The sequence below is a fragment of the Ammospiza caudacuta genome, chromosome Z, assembly GCF_027887145.1.
Source record: "Ammospiza caudacuta isolate bAmmCau1 chromosome Z, bAmmCau1.pri, whole genome shotgun sequence".
Taxonomy (NCBI): Eukaryota; Metazoa; Chordata; class Aves; order Passeriformes; family Passerellidae; genus Ammospiza; species Ammospiza caudacuta.
The window spans coordinates 87,307,629-87,327,029 of record NC_080632.1 but is presented as its reverse complement, the minus strand read 5'-3'; positions in this window follow the sequence as shown (position 1 = coordinate 87,327,029).

Sequence of the window (19,401 nt, the reverse complement as noted above, 5' to 3'; positions counted from 1 at the left end):
GGAATTTTTAGGGGAAAAAATGGAAAAAATTGGGGAAAAATTGGGAAAAATTTGGGAAAAAATCTGAATTTTTGGGGGAAAAAATGGGAATTTTTGGGAGGAAAAAATTTGGAATTTTTGGGAAAAAAATTGGAAAAAATTTGGGGGAAAATTGGGAAAAATTGGGGAAAAAATTTGAATTTTTTGGGGGGAAAAATGGGAAATTTGGGGAGGAAAAAATTTGAATTTTTGGGGAAAAATTGGAAAAAATTTGGGAAAAAATTGAATTTTTTGGGGGAAAAAAATTGGGAATTTTTGGGGAAAATATAGAAAATTTTGGAGGAGAAATTGGAAAAAATTTGGCGAAAAAATTTGAATTTTTTGGGGGGGAAAATGGGAAATTTGGGGAGGAAAAAATTTGGAATTTTTGGGAAAAAAATGGGAAAAATTTGGGAAAAAATTGAATTTTTGGGAGAAAAAAATTGGGAATTTTTGGGGAAAATATAGAAAATTTTGGAGGAGAAATTGGAAAAAATTTGGCGAAAAAATTTGAATTTTTGGGGGGAAAAATGGGAATTTTTGGGGAGGAAAAAATTGGGAATTTTGAGGAAAAAAATTGGAAAAATTTGGGAAAAAAATGAATTTTTGGGAGAAAAAATGGGAATTTTTGGGAAAAAAAATAGGAAAAAATTGGGGAAAATTGGAAAAAATTTGGGGAAAAAAATTTGAATTTTTTTGGAAAAAGATTTGAAATTTTTGGGGGAAAAAAAATTGAATTTTTGGGTGAGAAATGAGAAATTTGCTGGGAGAAATTGGGAATATTTGGGATTAAAATTGGAGAATTTTCGGAAAAAAAATTGGAAAAATTTTGGGTGAAAAAATTGGAAAAAATTTGGGGAAAAATTGAAAAAATTTGGAGAAAAATTTGAGGTTTTGGGGGAAAAAAAGTTGAATTTTTCTGGGAAAAAAATTGGATTTTTTGGGTAAAAAATGAGAAAGTTGCTGGGAAAATTGGGAATATTTGGGATTAAAATTGGAGAATTTTAGGAAAAAAAATATAAAATTTTGGAGGAAAAATTGGAAAAAATTTGGGGAAAAATTTGAATTTTTGGGGAAAAAAATTTGAATTTTTGGGGTTAAAAATGAGAAATTTGCTGGGAAAATTTAGAATATTTGGGATTAAAAGTGGGAATTTTTGGGAAAAAAAAAAGGAAAAAATTTGGGGAAAATTTTGAAATTTTGGGGGAAGAAATTGGAATTTTTGAGGAAAAAAAATTTGAATTTTTGAGGGCGAGAAATGAAAATTTGCTGGGAAAAATTCGGAATATTCGGGATAAAAAATGGAAAATTTCGGAGATAAAAAATTGGTGGAAATTTTGGAGGGAAATTTTGAATTTTGGGAGGAAAATTGAGAATTTTGGGCTGAAAATGGAGAATTTTGGGGGGAAAAAAAATCGGAATTTGGGGACAAAATCTGGACAAAATTAAGGGGGAAAAATTGGATTTTTTGGGGTATAGAAAATGGGAATTTTGGCGGGAAAATTTTGGTATTTTGGCGGGAAAATTCCGGGATTTTGGCAGGAAATCCTTGGAATTTTGGCGGGAAATGTTGGCAGGAAATCATTGAAGTTTTGGCGGGAATTTTGGCGGGAAATTTCCGGTATATTTGGCGGGAAATTTTGGCGGGAAAATTCCGGAATTGTGGCGGGAAATGTTGGCAGGAAATCATTGAAGTTTTGGCAGGAAATTTCTGGAATTTTGACGGGAAATGTTGGCAGGAAATCATTGAAGTTTTGGCGGGAATTTTGGCGGGAAATTTCTGGGGTTTTGGCGGGAAATTTTGGCGGGAAAATTTCGGTCTTTTGGCGGGAATTTTGGCAGGAAATTTCTGGTGTTTTGGCGGGAAATTTTGGCGGGAAAATCCCGGAATTTTGGCGGGAAATGTTGGCAGGAAATCATTGAAATTTTGGCAGGAAATTTCTGCAATTTTGGCGGGAAATTTCTGGAATTTTGGCGGGAAATTTTGGCGGGGAAATTCCGGAATTTTGGCGGGAAATCCTTGGAATTTTGGCGGGAAATGTTGGCAGGAAATCATTCAAGTTGTGGCGGGAAATTTCTGGTATTTTAGCGGGAAATTTTGGCAGGAAAATTCCGGAATTTTGGCGGGAAATTTTGGCAGGAAGGCATTGAAGTTCTGGCGGAAATTTTTGGGATAAAATTCCGGAATTTTGGCGGGAAATTTTGGCGGGAAATCCTTAGAATTATGGTGGGACTTTTGCCGGGAAATTTTGGCGGGAAACTTTTGGAATTTTGGCGGGAAATTTTGGCAGGAAATCATTGAAGTTTTGGCGGGAAAATCCCGGAATTTTGGCGGGAACTCCGTGGAATTTTGGCGGGAAATTTTGGCAGGAAATCATTGACGTTTTGGCGGGAATTTTGGCGGGAAATTCCTCTTATTTTGGCGGGAAATCCTTGGAATTTTGGCGGGAAATGTTTACAGGAAATCATTGAAGATTTGCCGGGAAATTTCTGGTATTTTAGCGGGAAATTTTGGCGGGAAAATCCCGGGGTTTTGGCGGGAAATTTTGGCGGGAAATCATTGAAGTTTTGGCGGGAAATTTTGGCGGGAAATCCTTGAAATTTTGGCGGGAATTTTGGCAGGAAATCCTTGGAGTTTTGGCGGCAATTTTGGGGGGAAAATTCCGGAATTTTAGAGGGTAACTTTGGCGGGAAAAATCCGGAATTTTGGCGGGAAATCCTTGGAATTTTGGCGGGAAATGTTGGCAGGAAATCATTGAAGTTTTGGGGGAAATTTTGGCGGGAAATTTCTGGTATTTTTGGCGGGAAAATAATTGGAATTTTGGCGGGAAATTTTGGCGGAAAAATCCCGGAATTTTGGCGGGAATTTTGGCGGGAAATTTCTGGTATATTTGGCGGGAATCTTGGCGGGAAATTTCTATTATATTGGCGGGAAATTTTAGGAATTTTGGCGGGAAATGTTGGCGGGAAATCATTGAAGTTTTGGCGGGAATTTTGGGTGGAAAATTCCGGAATTTTAATGGGAAACTTTGGTGGGAAAATGTGGAATGTTGGCGGGAAATGTTGACAGGAAATCATTGACATTTTGGCGGGAAATTCCTGGTATATTGGCAGGAAATTTTGGCGGGGAAATTCCGGAATTTTGGCGGGAATTTTGCCGGGAAAACCCCGGAATTTTGGCGGGAAACTTTGGCGGGAAAATTCCGGAATTTTGGCGGGAAATCTTTGGAATTCTGGCGGGAATTTTGGCGGGAATTTTCTATTCTATTGGCGGGATAATTTTGGCGGGAAAATCCCTGAATTTTGGCGGGAAAATTTTGGAATTTTCGCGGGAATTTTCGCGGGAAATTTCTCTTATATTGTTGGGCAACTTTGGCAGGAAAATTCCGGAATTTTGCCGGGAAATGTCAGGAAATCACTGAAGTTTTGGCGGGAATTTTGGGGGGGAAATTCCGAAATTTTGGCGGGAAACCTTGGGCGGGAAAAATCCGGAATTGTGGCGGGAAATCCTTGGAATTTTGGCGGGAAATTTTGGCAGGAAATTTCTGGTATATTTGGCGTGAAATTTTGGCGGGAAAATTCCGGAATTTTGGTGGGAAATTTCGGCAGGAAGGCATTGAAGTTTTGGCGGGAAATTTCTGGAATTTGGGCGGGAAATTTTAGCGGGAAATTTTTGGAATTTTGGCGGGAAATATTGACAGGAAATCATTGACGTTTTGGCGGAAATTTTGGCGGGAAATTTCTGGTATATTTGGCGGGAAATTTTGGCGGGAAAATCCCGGAATTTTGGCGGGAACTCCGTGGAATTTTGGCGGGAAATTTTGGCAGGAAATCATTGACGTTTTGGCGGGAATTTTGGCGGGAAATTTCTGGTATATTTGGCGGGAATTTTTGGCGGGAAATCATTGGAATTTTGGCGGGAAATTTAGGCAGGAAGGCATTGAAGTTGTGGCGGAAATTTTTGGGATAAAATTCCGGAATTTTGGCGGGAAATTTTGGCGGGAAATCCTTAGAATTATGGTGGAACTTTTGCCGGGGAATTTTGGCGGGAAATTTTTGGAATTTTGGCGGGAAATTTTGGCAGGAAATCATTGAAGTTTTGGCGGGAAATTTTGGCGGGAAAAATCCGGAATTTTGGCGGGAAATTTTTGGAATTTTGGCGGGAAACTTTGGCAGGAAATCATTGACGTTTTGGCGGGAATTTTGGCGGGAAAATCCCGGAATTTTGGCGGGAAAATTCCAGGATTTTGGCGGGAAATCCTTGAAGTTTAGGGATGACCTTTGACCTTTAGGGATGACCTTTGACCTTTATGTGTGACCTTTGACCTTTGGCGGTGACCTTTGACCTTCAACTCATTAATTATTAATCTTAATTATTTCAATCGATTCAAATTATCAATGTTAAAGCAATTAATGAGGGTTTTCTTAATACTTCAAAATTATTAATGTTCAATCAATGAATTAATATTAAATTATTCAATTAATATTAGATTAATAAATTCAAATTCTTGATACTAAATTAATATATCGATATGAAATTAGTAAATTAATATTAATAATTTAATAAACTATATTAATAATTTCAGTAAATTAAAATTATTAATAAGAAATCAATGTATTGCTATTTTATTAATACATTAAAATTATTATTATTAAAATGCAAAAAATAAATATTAAATTATGATATTAATATTAAATTAATAAATTAAAATTATTGACACAAAATTAATATATCGATATAAAATTAGTAAATTAATATTAATAATTTAATAAACGATATTAATAATTTTAATAAATTAAAATTATTAATAATAAATCAATATGCTAATATTTTATAAATAAATTAAAATTATTAATATTGAATTAATCAATTAATACTGAATTATTAAATTACCAGTAAATTAATCAATTCAAATTCTTGATACTAAATTAATATCTCGATATAGAATTAGTAAATTAATATTAATAATTTAATAAACAATATTAATAACTTCCGTAAATTAAAATTATTAATATTAAATCAATATAGTAATATTTTATTAATACATTAAAATTATTAATAATGAATAAATCAATTAATATTAAACTATTAAATTAATATTAGATTAATAAATTCAAATTCTTGATAATTAATATCTCGATAAAAAATTAGTAAATTAATAATTTAATAAGCGATATTAATAATTGCAATAAATTAAAATTACTAATATTAAATTAATATATTAATATTTTATGAATAAATTAAAGTTATTAATATTAAATGAATAAATTGATATTCAATAATTAAGTTAATATTAAATTATTAAACTAAAATTATTGACACAAAATTAATATATCGATATAAAATTAGTAAATTAATATTAATAATGTAATAAACGATATTAATAATTTCAATAAATTAAAATTATTAATAAGAAATCAATGTACTAATATTTTATTAATAAATTAAAATTATTAACATTGAATAAATCAATTAATACTAAATTATTAAATTAATATTAAATTAATAAATTCAAATTCTTGATACTGAATAATTATATAGATATAAAATTTGTGAATTAATATTAATAATGTAATAAACGATATTAATAATTTCAATAAATTAAAATTATTAATAAGAAATCAATGTATTTGTATTTTATTAATACATTAAAGTTATTAATATTAAATGGAAAAAATAATATTAAATAATTAAATTATTATTATATTAATAAATTCAAATTATTGATACTAAATTAATATATCAATATAAAATTACTAAATTTATATTAATAATTTAATAAACAATATTAATAACATAAGTAAATTAATATTAATAATGTAATAAACGACATTAATAATTTCAATAAATTAAAATTAATAATATTAAATCAATATATTAATACTTTATTAGTAAATGAAAATTATTAATATTCAATTAATTAATTAATATTAAATAATTAAATACTAAATTAATGAATTCAAATAATTGATACTAAATTAATATATTATTATAACATTAGTAAATTAATATTAACAATTTAATAAACAATATTAATAATTTTAATAAATTAAAATTATTAATAATAAATCAATATACTAATATTTTATTAATAAAATAAAGTTATTAATATTAAATGAATGAATTGATATTCAATAATTAAGTTAATATTAAATTATTAAATTAAAATTATTGATACTTAATATATCAATATAAAATTAGTAAATTAATATTAATAACTTAATAATAAACAATATTACCAATTTCAATAAATTAAAATTATTAAAATTAAATTAATACATTAATATTTTATTAATAAATTAAAGTTGTTAATATTAAAAGAATAAAATGATATTAAATAATTAAATTAATATTAAATTATTAAATTAAAATTATTGATAATTAATATATCAATATAAAATTATAAAATTAATATTAATAATTTAATAACCAATATTATTAACTTTAATGAATTAAAATTATTAGTACTAAATTAGTATATTAATATTTTATGAATAAAATTATTAATATTAAATGAATAAATTCCTACTAAATAATCAAATTAATATTAAATTAATTGAAATTTTTGATACTAAATTAATATATTATTATAACATTACTAATATAATATTAATAATGTAATAAATCATATTAATAATTTTAATAAATTAAAATTATTAATAAATCAATATGCTAATATTTTATTAATAAATTAGAATTATTGATATTGAATGAATCAATTGATATTGATAAATTAAATTATTATTTAATTAATAAATTCAAATTCTTGATACTAAATTAATATATCGATATACAATTAGTAAATTATTATTAATAATTTAATAAATGATATTAGTAACTTCAATAAATTAAAATTATTAATAATAAAAATCAATATACGAATATTTTATTAATAAATTAAAGTTATTAATATTAAATGAACTAAATGATATTCAATACTTAAATAATATTAAATTATTAAATTAAAATTATTGATACTTAATTAATATATCAATATAAAATTAGTAAATTAATATTAATAATTTAATAACCAATATTAACAATTTCAATACATTAAAATTATTAATATTAAAGCAATATATTAGTATTTCATTAATAATTTAAAAGTATTAATATTAAATCAATATATTAATATTTTATTAATAGATTAAAGTTACTAATATTGAATGAATCGATTAATATTAAATTAATCAATTAATATTAAATTAATATATTAAAAATATTGATACTAAATTAACATAACAATATAAAATTAATAAATTGATATTATTAAGTTAATAAACAATATTAATAATTTCAGTAAATTAAAATCATCAATATTAAATCAAAATATTATTTTATTAATAATTTAAAATTAATATTAAATCAATATATTAATACTTTATTAATTAAAATTAATGATACTAAATTAATATATCAATATAAAATTAGTACATTAATATTAATAATTAAATAAGCAAAATTAATAATTTCAGTAAATTAAAATTATTAATATTAATATATTGCTATTTTATTAATATATTAAAATTATTATTATTAAATGAATAAATTGATATTAAATAATAAAATTAATAATAAATTAATAAATTCAAATTCTTGATACTAAATTAATATATCGATATAAAATTACCAAATTAATGTTAATAAATTAATAAATATTAATAATTTCACTAAATTAAAATTATTAATATTAAATCAATATACTAATATCTTATTAATAAATTAAAATTATTAATATTGAATGACTCAATTAATATTAACTTATTAAATGAATATTGAATTAATAAATTAAAATTTTTGATACAAAATTAATATATTAATATGAAATTCCTAAATTAAAATTATTAATATTAAATCAATATATTGATTATTAATATTAATATTTAAATACTTTAATAAATTAGTTTATTATTGATAATTAGTTAATAATAATTAATTCATAGTAGGTAATAATTATTAATAATTAATTAACGGTAATTAATTTATAGTTAATTAATATTATTATTAAATCAATATATTAATTATAACATTAATTATAAAGTAATGTAATAAACTAATTAATTATTAATAATTATATAATAATAATTAATTAATACTAAGTAATAATTATTTATAATTAATTATCAATAATAAATTGGTTATTTTAAATTATAATTAACATTATAATTAATTATGATATTATTAATTAATTGTGATTAATTAGTAAATAATAATTAATTATTGCTAATTATAATTGTGATTATAATTAATGATAGTTTGATTAATTATTAATTTAATAATAATTAATTATTACTAATTATAATTGTGATTATAATTAATGATGGTTTGATTAATTAATAATCAACTAATAAATTAGTTTATTATTAATAGTTAGTAATAGTTAATAGTTAGTGGGTAATAATTATTAATAATTAATGAACAATAATTAATTTATTGTAAGTTAATATTATTTATTACATCAATATATTGGTGAAAATATTAATTATAAAATAATTTAATAAATTAATTAATTATTAACAATTAACTAATAATAATAATTTAATAGTAAGTAATAATTATTTATAATTAACTAACAACAATTAATTGCTTATTAGTAATTATATTTATGATTATAATTAATTTTGATATTATTAATAAATTATGATTAATTAATTACGAATAATTAATAATTACTAATTACAATTGTGATTATAATTAATGATGGTTTGATTAATTATTAATAATTAACTAATACATTAGTTTATTATTAATAATTAGTTAAAAATAAGTAATAGTAAGTAATAATTATTAATAACTAATTAGCGATAATTAATTTATTGTTAGTTAATATCATTAAATATTAAATCAATATATTGACTATAATATTAATTATAAAGTAATTTAATAAATTAATTAATTATTAGTAATTAACTAATAATGATAAATTAATAGTAAGTAATAATTATTTATAATTAATTAACAATAATTAATTGGTTTTTATTAATTAGAATTAAAATTATAATTAATTAATTATGAGTAATTATTAACTAATAATTAATTATTACTAATTACAATTGTGATTATAATTAATGATGGTTTGATTAATTGATTATTAATAATTAACTAATAATTTAGTTTATTATTAAAAATTAGTTAATAATAATAAATAATTAACAGTAAGTAATAATTATTAATAATTGATTAACGATAATTAATTTATTGTTAATTAATATTAATAATAATTGAATTAATGTCAATTATAATATTAATTATAAAGTAATTTAAGAAATTAATTAATTATTAACAATTGACTTATAATAATAATTTAATAGTAAGTAATAATTATTTATAATTTATTAACAACAATTAATTGCTTATTATTAATTATATTTAAGATTATAATTAATTGTGATATTATTAATTATTAACATATAATTTATTAAAATTAATTATTATAAATTATAATTCTGATTCAAATTAATTTTGACACTATTAATTAATTGTTAATAATTAATTTATAATAATTAACAATAATTAATTACCCAGAATTAATCATCTAGAAAACACCTACCACGTGTCCCCGAACCCATCTGAATTTTTACGGTGACCACCGCCGATTATTTAATTCACAATTAACGATGAATAATCAATTTCATTAATAATTAACGATTAACAATCAATAATTAATGCTGAATTCATAACTCAATCAGAAATTTTATTTTCTACCCAAACTTTATTCAAGAGTCGCTACCAAAAAATCGCTACAAAAAATTGCAAAAATCCCGAATAAATTAGCATAAAATTAGCATAAATTAGCATAAATCAGCATAAATTAGCATAAATCAGCATAAATTAGCATAAATTAGGGTAATGCTTCCCACTAAGCCACGCCCACTATTTCTTTCTATTTCAGGGCGGGAGAAAATTCCCAAATTTGAGGGAAAAATTTTCAAATTTTTTTACAGGGAAAAATTCAAATTTTTAAATTCAAAATTTTAAAATTTTCGGGAAAAAATTTAAAAATTTTAAAGGAGAAAAATTTGAATTTTTAGGGGAAAAAAATTGGAGTTTTTGGGGTTAAAATTCCCAATTTTGGGGGGAAAAAATGAAAATATTTTAGGAAAATTCCCAAATTTGAGGGAAAAATTTTCAAATTTTTTAGAGGGAAAAATTCAAATTTTTATAATTTAAATTTAAATTTTTTAACGGAAAAATTTTTTAAATTTTGAGGGAAAAAATTTAATTTTTTGGGGGGAAAAACTCTTAATTTTGGGTGGAAAGAATTAAAATTTTTTAAGAAAATTCCGAAATTTTGGAGGGAAATTTTAAAATTTTTTTAGTAAAAAATTCAAATTTTTATAATTTAAATTTAAATTTTTTAATGGAAAAACTTTTTAAATTTTGAAAGAAAAAAATTTGAATTTTTAGGAGAAAAAAATTTTGAATTTTTGGGGTTAAAATTCCCAAATTTGGGGGGAAAAAATGAAAATTTTTTAGGAAAATTCCCAAATTTGAGAGAAAAATTTTCAAATTTTTTAGAGGGAAAAATTCAAATTTTTATATTTTAAATCTCAATTTTTTAACGGAAAAATTTTTTAAATTTTGAGGGAAAAAATTTAATTTTTTGGGGGGAAAAACTCTTAATTTTGGGTGGAAAGAATTAAAATTTTTTAGGAAAATTCCGAAATTTTAGAGAGAAATTTTTAAATTTTTTTAGTAAAAAATTCAAATTTTTATAATTTCAATTTGAAATTTTTTAATGGAAAAGTTTTTAAAATTTTAAAAGAAAAAAATTTGAATTTTTAGGAGAAAAAAATTTTGAATTTTTGGGGTTAAAATTCCCAAATTTGGGGGGAAAAAATGAAAATTTTTTAGGAAAATTCCCAAATTTGAGGGAAAAATTTTTGAAATTTTTTTTAGAAATAAATTCAAATTTTCATATTGAAAATTTGAATTTTTTGGGAAAAAATTTTCAAATTTTAAAGGAGAAAAATTTGAATTTTTAGGAGAAAAAATTTTGAATTTTGGGGGGAAAAAATGAAAATTTTTTAGGAAAATTCCCAAATTTTAGGGAAAAATTTTTGAAATTTTTTTTAGGGAAAAATTCAAATTTTTAAAATTTAAATTTAAATTTTTTAATGGAAAAATTTTTTAAATTTTGAAAGAAAAAAATTTGAATTTTTAGGAGAAAACATTTTGAATTTTTGGGGTTAAAATTCCCAAATTTGGGGGGAAAAAATGAAAATTTTTTAGGAAAATTCCCAAATTTTAGGGAAAAATTTTTGAAATTTTTTTTAGGGAAAAATTCAAAATTTTTAATTAAAAATTTACATTTTTGAAATGGAAAGATTTTTTAAATATTGAGGGAAAAAATTTAAATTTTTGGGGGGAAAAACTCTTAATTTTGGGTGGAAAGAATTAAAATTTTTTAGGAAAATTCCGAAATTTTAGAGAGAAATTTTTAAATTTTTTTAGTAAAAAATTCAAATTTTTATAATTTCAATTTGAAATTTTTTAATGGAAAAGTTTTTAAAATTTTAAAAGAAAAAAATTTGAATTTTTAGGAGAAAAAATTTTGAAATTTGGGGGGAAAAAATTGAAATTTTTTAGGAAAATTCCCAAATTTGAGGGAAAAATTTTCACATTTTTTTTGAGGGAAAAATTCAAATTTTTATATTGAAAATTTGAATTTTTTGGGAAAAAATTTTAAAATTTTAAAGGAGAAAAATTTGAATTTTTAGGAGAAAAAATTTTGAATTTTTGGGGTTAAAATTCCCAATTTTGGGTGGAAAAAATGAAAATTTTTTAGGAAAAATTCCCAAATTTGAGGGAAAAATTTTCACATTTTTTAGAGAGAAAAATTCAAATTTTTATAATTTAAATTTAAATTTTTTAATGGAAAAACTTTTTAAATTTTGAAAGAAAAAAATTTGAATTTTTAGGAGAAAAAATTTTGAATTTTTGGGGTTAAAATTCCCAAATTTGGGGGGAAAAAATGAAAATTTTTTAGGAAAATTCCCAAATTTGAGGGAAAAATTTTTGAAATTTTTTTTAGAAATAAATTCAAATTTTCATATTGAAAATTTGAATTTTTTGGGAAAAAAATTTCAAATTTTAAAGGAGAAAAATTTGAATTTTTAGGGGAAAAAATTTTGAATTTTTGGGGTTAAAATTCCCAATTTTGGGGGGAAAAAATGAAAATTTTTTTGGTAAAAATTTCGCAAACTTTATGAAAAAAAAATTCCAAAAATTTAAAGGAAAAATTCAGATTTTTTGGGGGAAATAATTTCAATTTTCAGGGTCAAAATTCCAAAATTTGGGGGAAAAAATTTGAATTTTTAGGGGAAAAAATTTGAATTTTTTGATTTAAAATTCCCAAATTTTTTGAGAAAAATTCCTCAAATTTTGGAGGAAAAAGTCGAGTTATTAAAGGAAAAAAATTTAAATATTTTGGGGAAAATATTTAAATTTTAGGGAAAAAATTTCTCAAATTTAATTGGAAAAAATTCAAATTTTTTCGGATAAAGTTCCGACAATTTTTAAGGAAAAAAAATTTGAATTTTTCGGGAAAAAAATTGAAATTTTGGAATAAAATTCCCAATTTTTGGGGGCAAAAAAATCAAAATTTCCGGGAAAAATTTCAGCCAAATTTGGCCTTAAAAGTCCGAAATTTTAGAGGAAAAAATTGGAATTTTAAGGGGGAAAAAATTGGAATTTTTAAGGTTAAAAATTTCTAATTTTGAGGGAAAAAAATCAAAATATTTAGGGAAAAATGTTGGGAGAAAAAATTCAAATTTTGAGAAATAAATTTCCAAATATTGGAAAAAAAATTCCCATTTTTTTGAAATTTTTTTTTAATTTTTCGGGAAAAAATTTCATTTTTTTGGGCCAAAAAATTCCGCATTTTAAAGAAAATTTTTTCCAATTTTGCGAGGAAAAAATTCCCAAATTTTTGAAAAAAATTCAAATTTTTTGGGAATTTTTTTTCAATTTTTTGGGAAAAAATTTCATTTTTTTAATGCAAAAAAATTCTTCATTTTAAAGAAAATTTTTTCCAATTTTGCAAGGAAAAAATTCCTAAATTTTTTGAAAAAAATTCTGGTTTTTTTGGAATTTTTTTTCAATTTTTTGTGGGAAAAAATTCATTTTTTAATGCAAAAAAATCCTAATTTTAAAGAAAATTTTTTCCAATTTTGCGAGGAAAAAATTCCCAAATTTTTGAAAAAAATTCTGTTTTTTTTGGAATTTTTTTTAAAGTTTTGTGGGAAAAAATTCATTTTTTTATGCAAAAAAATTCTTAATTTTAAAGAAAATTTTTTCCAATTTTGCGAGGAAAAAATTCCAAAATTTTTGAAAAAAATTCTATTATTTTTGGAAATTTTTTTCAATTTTTTTGTGGGAAAAAATTCATTTTTTTAGGCAAAAAAATTCCTAATTTTAAAGAAAATTTTTTCCAATATTTTGGGGGGAAAAATTCCCAAATTTTCAAAAAAAATTAAAATTTTTTTGGAATTTTTTTTCAATTTTTGGGGTAAAAAATTCACATTTTTTTGGGCCAAAAAATTCCTAATTTTAAAGAAAAATTTTTCCAATATTTTGGGGGGAAAAATTCCCAAATTTTCAAAAAAAATTCAAATTTTTTTAAAATTTTTTTCCAATTTTTTGTGGGAAAAAATTCATTTTTTTATGCAAAAAAATTCGAAATTTTAAGGGAAATTTTTTCCAATTTTTTGGGGGGAAATTCTCAAATTTTTTGGGGCAAAAATATCAAATTTTAACCAAAAAAAAATCGATTTTTTGGGAAGTAAATTTCCCATTTTTTCATAAAATTAAATTACATTTTTTGGGAAAAAATTCTATTTTTAGGAAAAAAAAAAATTTAATTTTAAAGGAATTTTTTCCAATTTTTTGGGGGGAAAAATTCTCAAATTTTTGGGGCAAAAACCTCAATTTTTTATTTTAAAAATCGATTTTTTTGAAGGAAAATATTCCCATTTTTTCATAAAATTAAATTAAATTTTTTGGGGAAAAAATTCTATTTTTTGGCAAAAAAATTTTTGATTTTAAAGGAATTTTTTCCAATTTTTTGGGGGGAAAAATTCTCAAATTTTTTGGGGCAAAAATATCAAATTTTAACCAAAAAAAAATCGATTTTTTGGGAAGTAAATTTCCCATTTTTTCATGAAATTAAATTACATTTTTTGGGAAAAAATTCTATTTTTAGGAAAAAAAAAAATTTAATTTTAAAGGAATTTTTTCCAATTTTTTTGGGGGAAAAATTCTCAAATTTTTGGGGCAAAAACCTCAATTTTTTATTTTAAAAATCGATTTTTTTGAAGGAAAATATTCCCGTTTTTTCATAAAATAAAATTAAATTTTTTGGGGAAGAAATTCTATTTTTAGGAAAAAAAAAATTTTAATTTTAAAGGAATTTTTTCCAATTTTTTGGGGGGGAAATTCTCAAATTTTTGGGGCAAAAATATCAAATTTTAACAAAAAAAAAATCGATTTTTTGGGAGTAAAATATTCCCCTTTTTTCATAAAATAAAATTAAATTTTTTGGGGAAAAAATTCTATTTTTTGGCAAAAAAATTTTAATTTTAAAGGAATTTTTTCCAATTTTTTGGGGGGGAAAATTCTCAAATTTTTGGGGCAAAAACCTCAATTTTTTATTTTAAAAATCGATTTTTTTGAAGGAAAATATTCCCATTTTTTCATAAAATAAAATTAAATTTTTTGGGGAAAAAAATTCTACTTTTAAGAAAAAATAATTCCAAATTTTTGGAGGAGGAAAAAAAAAAATTAAAATTTTGAACAAAAAAATCAATTTCTTGGCCGAGAAAAATTCCATTTTTTTCCCTTAAAAAACGAGCCAAAACTCGAATTTTTTCCGAATTTTTTCCGGATTTTTTTCCGGAATTTTTCCGGATTTTTTTGAATTCCAATTTTTTGGGAATTTGGAGGACAAATTTTGGGAATTTTTTGGGGAATTTTTAAAAAGCAGAACCGGTGATGGCGTTCAGTTGTTTCATCAGCCCCTCCAGACTCGCCATTTGTGCGCTCAGCTCGTCCTGTTCGTAAACCTGGAGGGAAATATGCAAATTTATGCAAATTTGAGGCAAATTTTATGCAACATTTCCCTTAAATTTGATCCCCATTTCGATTTTTAAATTAGCCTAGTTTTAATCTAATTTTTATTCTGATTTTTTTTAAATTTTTCACAAATTTTTTGTTGTTTTTCTAAATTTTATGCAAATTTTATGTAAATTTTATGCAAATTTTATGCAAAATTTCATCTATATATGCTCCCCATTTGGATTTTTATATTAATCGAGTTTTTATCTCATTTTTATTCTGATTATTTCCAAATTTTTCGCAATTTTTTTGCAGTTTTAAACAATTTTACTCCAAATTTATGCAAATTTTATGCAAATTTTATGCAACATTTCCCTTAAATTTGATCCCCATTTCGATTTTTAAATTAGCCTAGTTTAAATCTAATTTTTACGATGATTTTTTTTAAATTTTTCACAATTTTTTGTAGTTTTTCTAAATTTTATGCAAATTTTATGCAAATTTCATGCAAATTTTATGCAAAATTTCATCTATATATGATCCCCATTTGGATTTTTATATTAATCGAATTTTTATCTAATTATTATTCTGATTATTTCCCTATTTTTCCCAATTTTTTTTCGCAATTCTGGCTCAATTTTCAACAATTGCATTGAAAATTTATGCAAATTTTATGCAAATTTTATGCAAATTTCAACTACATTTGATTCCCATTAGGGTTTTTAAACTAATCAAGCTTTTATCTAAATTTTAATCTGATTTTTTTCCAAATTTTTCACATTTTTTCATAATTTTTTGAATTAAAAAATAATTTTATGCAAATTTTATGCAAATTATATGCAAATTACCTGCAAATTTTATCTCTATTTGATCCAAATTCTGATTTTTAAATTGATCCAGTTTTATCAACCTTAAATTCCATTTTTTTCCAAAAAGTTTTTCTCATTTTTTCCTTATTTTATTTAAATTTTATGTAAATTTATGCAAATTTTATGCAAAATTTCATGCAAAATTTCATGCAAAAATTAATATTGCGGATTTTTCAATCCGCTCCAGTTTTGTCGAACTTTAATTCCATTTTTTCCAGTTTTATCCAATATTTATTCCAATTTTTTTCCCAATTGTTTCTTAATTACAAACAACTTAATGCAGATTTTATGCAAACTTTATGCAAATTTTATGCAAATTTTATGCAAATTTCATCTGAATTTGATTGATTTTTTTTTATTTTAAGTTTGAATGTGATCCCGCTTTTATCTTATTTTTATTCTAATTATTCCCAATTTTTTCTCCATTTTTTCTTTATTGTACATAATTTTATTTAAATTTTATGTAAATTTTATGCAAATTATATATAAATTTTGTTTCAATCTCGTTCAGATTTGAGATTTTTATTTTATCCCCTTTTCCCCCAATTTTCGTTAATTTCTTCTCCACTTCATTCAAATTTTATGTAAATTTTATGCAAATTGTTCCACTGTGAGGTAATTTGTAGGTAAATGATATGCAAATAAAATGGAAAAAAATTGGGGAAAAAATGGAAAGAAAATTGGAAAAAATCAGGAAAATAAATGGGGAAAAAATTGGGAAAAAATCAGAATAAAATTAGGAAAAAGTTGAAATAAAATGGAGAAAAATTGGGGAAAAAATGGGGAAAAAATGGGGAAAAAATCAAAATAAAATGGGGAAAAAATTGGGGAAAAAATCAGAATAAAATGGGGAAAAATTGGGAAAAAATGGGAAAAAAATTGAAATAAAATGGGGAAAAATTCGGGAAAAATTCAGAATAAAATGGGGAAAAATTGGGAAAAAATCAGAATAAAATGGGGAAAAAATGGAAAAAATTCTGAATAAAATGGGGAAAAATTGGGGAAAAAATTGAAATAAAATGGAGAAAAATTGGGGAAAAATATGAAATAAAATGGGGAAAAATTGGGGAAAAATTCCAAATAAAATGGGAAAAAAATTGGTAAAAAATTCAGAATAAAATGGGGAAAAATATGGAATAAAATTGGGAAAAAATTGGGAAAAAATGGGGAAAAATTGGGGAAAAAATCAGAAAAAAATGGGGAAAAAATTGGGAAAAAATCAGAATAAAATGGGAAAAATTGGGGAAAAATTGGGAAAAAAATTGAAATAAAATGGAGAAAAATTGGGAAAAAATCAGAATAAAATGGGGAAAAAAGAGAATTAATTGGGGAATGCAATGAAAATAAAATATTAATAAAATGAAATTAGAAATTGGATAAATTAAATAAAATTTGGGATTTTTTGGGTTCTTACATTGGAGGAATCCGGGGAATTCTTGGGGTCCTCGGAAGCTTCCGGAGCCGCGGGGAGCTTGAAAGGGGCTGGAAATGAATTTTTAATTAAATTTTTAATTAAAATAATGATTAAATTGAGAATTGAAATGGTATTGGGAAATTGGGGGGGAAATTGGGAAAAAATTGGGAATAAAATGGGGAAAAATGGAAGAAAAATGGGAATAAAATGGGGAAAAATGGGGGGAAAAATGAGAATAAAATGGGAGAAAAATGGGAATAAAATGGGATAAAATTGGGGAAAAATTAGGGAAAAAATGGGAATAAAATGGGAGGAAATTGGGGAAAAAATGGGAAAAAAATTGGGAAAAATTTGGAATAAAATGGGGAAAAATTGAGACTAAAATGGGGGAAAATTGGGGGAAAATTGGCACAAAATGGCGGCAAATGGGGAAAAATGGAGAAAAAGTGGGAAAAAATTTAGAGAAAATTTCTGAAAATTTGGGGAAAATTGGGGGAAAATTGGGAAAAAAATGTGAGAAAAGTTGGAGAAAAATTGGGATAAAATTGGGGAAAATTTGGGAAAAATTTTGGGAAAAAATGGGAAAAAATTGGGAAAAATTTGGCACAAAATGACGGCAAATGGCGGAACAAAATGGCGGAAAATGGGGAAAACATTTGGGAAAATTGGAGAAAAAGTGCGAAAAAATTGGGAGAAAATTTCTGAAATTTTGGGAAAAATTGGGGGAAAAAGGGAGAAAAATGTGGGAGAAGTTGGAGAAAAATTGGAATAAAATTGGGGAAAATTTGGGAAAAATTTTGGAAAAAATTTGGGAAAAATTGGGGGAAATTGGCACAAAATGGCGGCAAATGGGGAAAACAATGGGAAAAATTGGAGAAAAAGTGGGAAAAAATTGGGAGAAAATTTCTGGAATTTTGGGAAAATTTGGGGGAGAATGGGAAAAAAATTGGGGCAAAGTTAAAGAGGAATTGGAATAAAATTGGGGAAAATTTGGGAAAAATTTTGGAAAAAATTGGGGGAAAATTTGGCACAAAATGGCAGCAAATGGGGAAACAAAATGGCGGAAAAAGCGGAAAAATGGAGAAAAAGTGGGAAAAAATTTGGAGAAAATTTCTGAAATTTTGGGAAAAATTGGGGGAAAAAGGGGAGAAAATTGGAGCGAAGTTGGAGAAAAATTGAAATAAAATTGGGGAAAATTTGGGAAAATTTTGGAAAAAATTTGGGAAAAATTGGGGGAAAATTGGCACAAAATGGCGGCAAATGGGGAAAACAATGGGAAAAATTGGAGAAAAAGTGAGAAAAAATTTGGAGAAAATTTCTGAAAATTTGGGGAAAATTGGGGGAAAATTGGGAAAAAATGTGAGAAAAGTTGGAGAAAAATTGGGATAAAATTGGGGAAATTTTGGGAAAAATTTTGGGAAAAATTGTGAAAAAATTGGGAAAAATTTGGCACAAAATGGCGGCAAATGGGGGAACAAAATGGCGGAAAATGGGGAAAAAATTTGGGAAAATTGGAGAAAAAGTGCGAAAAAATTGGGAGAAAATTTCTAAAATTTTGGGAAAAATTGGGGGAAAAATGGGAAAAAATGGGGGAGAAGTTGGAGAAAAATTGGAATAAAATTGGGGAAAATTTGGGAAAAATTTTGGAAAAAAATTTGGAAAAAATTGGGGGGAATTGGCACAAAATGGTGGCAAATGGGGGAACAAAATGGCGGAAAATGGGAAAAAAATTTGGGAAAATTGAGAAAAAGTGCGAAAAAATTGGGAGAAAATTTCTAAAATTTTGGGAAAAATTGGGGGAAAAATGGAAAAAATGGGGGAGAAGTTGGAGAAAAATTGGAAGAAAATTGGGGAAAATTTGGGAAAAATTTTGGAAAAAATTTGGGAAAAATTTGGCACAAAATGGCAGCAAATGGGGAAACAAAATGGCGGCAAATGGGGAAAAATGGAGAAAAAGTTGGAAAAATTTTGGAGAAAATTTTTGAAAATTTGGGAAAAATTGGGGGAAAATGGGAAAAAAATTGGGGCAAAGTTAGAGAAAAATT